We start from the raw sequence: 3,560 nt of genomic DNA on the forward strand, positions 1-3,560 counted from the left end.
ACAGATTTCTGTCAGCTGTCTATGTAGAGCAGTTGAGGGCAGATTGGGCTGGTATTGGCTACCATCTATCATTGATTAGCTGATACAGAAATGGGTAATAGCCCTCACCTTGTGGGTGGGACTGCAGGAGGTGCATAAATAGTTGGGTCATGTGAGCATGGTTACTGTTTCCCACCAGGTGGTTAAAAAAGAGAGAGAGATAGAGAGAGAAAAAATACAAACAACATAAACAAACAACAGCAAACAGGAAAAAAAAAAAATGGAAAGAAGAAGAAGAAACAAAAAAGGAGGAAAACCGAAAAAGACAAAGAGAAAAAGGAAAAAAATTGGGGAGAGGGGAAGGAAAAGAGAGAAAGAAGAGTCTAGTAAGAAATAACAAGAAAATAGTAATAATAAGAATAGTAAGAAAAAAACAAGAAAAAATGCAAAAAGCAAGAGCTAGGAAGAACAAAAAGAGAAAAAGAAGAAAGAAAGGAAAAAGAAGGGAAGTAGGAAAAGAAAAAACAAAACCAGGGAAGGGAAGGAAAAAAGATAACCAGAAAGAAAGGAGAGGGGAAAAAAAAAGAATCATTAAAACAAAATTTGGGAGGACAGACACCTGAGCTGTATTCCTACTGGCCATGCAGTTGGTAGGTAGCAGAACATCTGGTCCTGGCATTAGTTCCTGCCTACCTGGAAGGCAACTGGGGCCAGGGTTTCTGATCTCAGATGAGTTCTTGCTGACGCAAAAGGTGTAGGGGGTAGGGCAACTGGACCTGCACAAAGTTCATGCTGGTCCAAATGGCAGTGGGAGAAGGTGACTGGTTCCAGAAAGAATTCCTACCAGCTCAAAAAGCATCTGGGGATAGGGTGTCTGGTCTCAGAAAAAGCTCCTGCTGTCCAAAAGGCAGCTGAGTGCAGGGCCCCTGCACTGAGAAAAAGTTCCTCTTTCCCTATGGGGGCTTGGTGTAGGGCACTTGGTCCCAGCAAAAGTTCCTGCCAGACTAAAAGGTAATTCCTAAATCTACCCAAAAGGCAACTTGGGGCAGGCAATCTGACCCCAGATGAGTTCCTTCTGGCCCAAATGGTACCTGATGGCAGGGCACCTGGACCCCTAGAAAGAGTTCCTGCTTGTCCAAAAGGTGATTGGGAGCAAGGCACCTTGTTCCAGGGGGACTTCTTGCTAGCTCAAAAAGAAGCTGTGGTCTGCACATCTGGTCCCAGACACAATTCCTGCTGCCTCAAAAGTAACTGGGCACCAGGCTCCATTCCCAGAAAAAAGTTCCTGTTGCCCCAAAAGCCAGCTGGGTATAGGATACTTACTCTTAGAAGACGTTCCTACTGTCCTAAAATATACCAGGGAGCAGAGTGCCAGCCAATAGACCACATCTCCATTTGTCACCTTATTCTCTGTTTTCATTCAATTTCTTCTAGTTGTTGTTAGGTGTTATTGAGTCGGCTCCGACTCATAGTGACACTATGTGCAACAGAATGAAACACTGGCTGGTTCTGTGCCAGGCTCACAATCCTTGCTATATCTGAGCCCACTGTTAGAGCCACTGTGTCAATTCATCTCATTGAAGGCCTTCCCCTTTTTCATTGACCCTCTACTTTACCAAGCATGACATCCTTCTCCAGGGAATGGTCCCTCTGACATGACCAAAGTAGGTGAGACGAAGTCTGGCCATTCTCACTTTCAAGGAGCATTCTGGCTGTGCTTCCTCCAGGACAGATTTGTTTTTTTGGCAGTCCATGGTACCTTCAGTATTGTTCGCCAACACCACAATTGAAAGGCATCAACTCTTCTTCAGTCTTCCTTCAGTAAGTATTAATTCCATCTCTTTATCCTTTCCTTTGAAGCAGAGGGTTCCAGGATTATCTTCTGTATCTGTTCTAATTGATTTCTTGTTTCTTTGTTGTAAAAGGTCTGTATGGCTTGTCTGCCCATTTTGCCATCTTGCTGGAAGTGTTGCTACATAGGGTTGCTATGAGTCATAATTGACTTGATGGCACCTAACAACAACAGTGAAAATCCCACTGTCTCAGAAGACAAACAGTCTGTGTTCTAGTCTTACTCCATCTCTAGCATGCTGTGAAAATGTTTTCTTATATGGAAAATGAAGAATATGTGTAGAGGGGGGGTTTTTAAATGATCCCCGTTGTTGTTGTTATGTGCTGTCAAGTTGGCCTCGACTCATATCAACCCCTCCTTGGGTTTCCGAGGCAGTATCACTATGGAAGTAGATTGCCCCATCTTCCTTCCGAGGAGTGGCTGGTGGATTTGAACTGCCAGCCTTCTGGTTGGCAGTCAAGTGCCTTAGGCACTATGCTACCAGAGCTCCCAAATGATCCCTAGGACTCTACCATTCAATCATCAAAAATTTTGAGGTGTTTTCTTCAGATATTTATTAACAGTTGTTGTGTTATATTTTAACATAGCTGAAGCACATTTTCAAGACACCAGAAGTATGCTATTCTGATATATAAAAGTAGACTGGACAGCCCTGGGTCAGAGGAGTCTCACAAGGATACAGCTCAGATATTGTCTGCCAGTCTGCCAAGGGGAGGTGCTGGTACAGATGCTGTTTGTAGAATGCTCCAAGTGCCTTATTGCCACAAGCACAGTGTTGTGAAATGGCTTTCAAATTCTTGAATGCAGCTAAACTTAACAATATCGGTCCTGCTTAGAATATCAGAACTTCAAAAGTCCATGTGGAGAATAATGAAAGTGAGGTTCAGAGAGGACCCATGATTTGCCTGAGGCTGCACAGAACACAGCTTGCCTAATTTCCTGGTCAGGGATCTTTCTATTGTACCATGCAGCCTTATTTATAAAGATGATATTATTAAAATTATCCTGAGAAATCACTCAGCAATTATAACAAAACCCTTGAAAGATATAATACTTCTGAAATATTTAGATGATTTTACATTTTTCACTCATCTGATCTTAGTAGTATGGATATTTTAATAATATCTTTTTTTTTTCTGAATCAGCATATAACATGCACATGTAATTCAGCAGCATTCTTTTCACCATATCTGAGAGTTATACATAATTGCAAAGATGATTTTGTTACATCAATGCTGATGAAACTTTACATTGGAAATCTCTCTCTTTTTGATGTTCTGTTTCAGAGGAATCTAAGGCATGTATCTGAAATTATTATTATTTTTTTTTTATTTTATGTGGATCATATTGTAAATACTTACACCAAATCAATGATGAGGAAATACATAATGGGGAAAATTAAAAGGGAGAATAACATGTTAGAAATAGTAATACCTGAGAGTCATGGCTGACTGTTAACCAAATTATGGGTCTACAATAGTTTATTGTAAAAGCAAATATTGTATTTGGATATTTCGAATAGAATAAGCCTTATAAGAGCTGAAATTATAGTATTTTTCCTATTATACTCAATGTTTGTTAGTCTTTTAATTCAGTGTTCAGTCTACTTTTGTACTTTTTGTTTTCAAATAAATTGGATAAATGACACAGGGACAATGGAAAAGAAAAACCTTGGTGATTAAAACATAAAGAAGAGACAAGGGACTTATCTCTAGAATTTATAGAACAC

Source organism: Orycteropus afer, unplaced genomic scaffold (genome assembly GCF_000298275.1).
Source record: "Orycteropus afer afer isolate SDZICR_OR568_19922 unplaced genomic scaffold, OryAfe1.0 scaffold00043, whole genome shotgun sequence".
NCBI lineage: Eukaryota > Metazoa > Chordata > Mammalia > Tubulidentata > Orycteropodidae > Orycteropus > Orycteropus afer.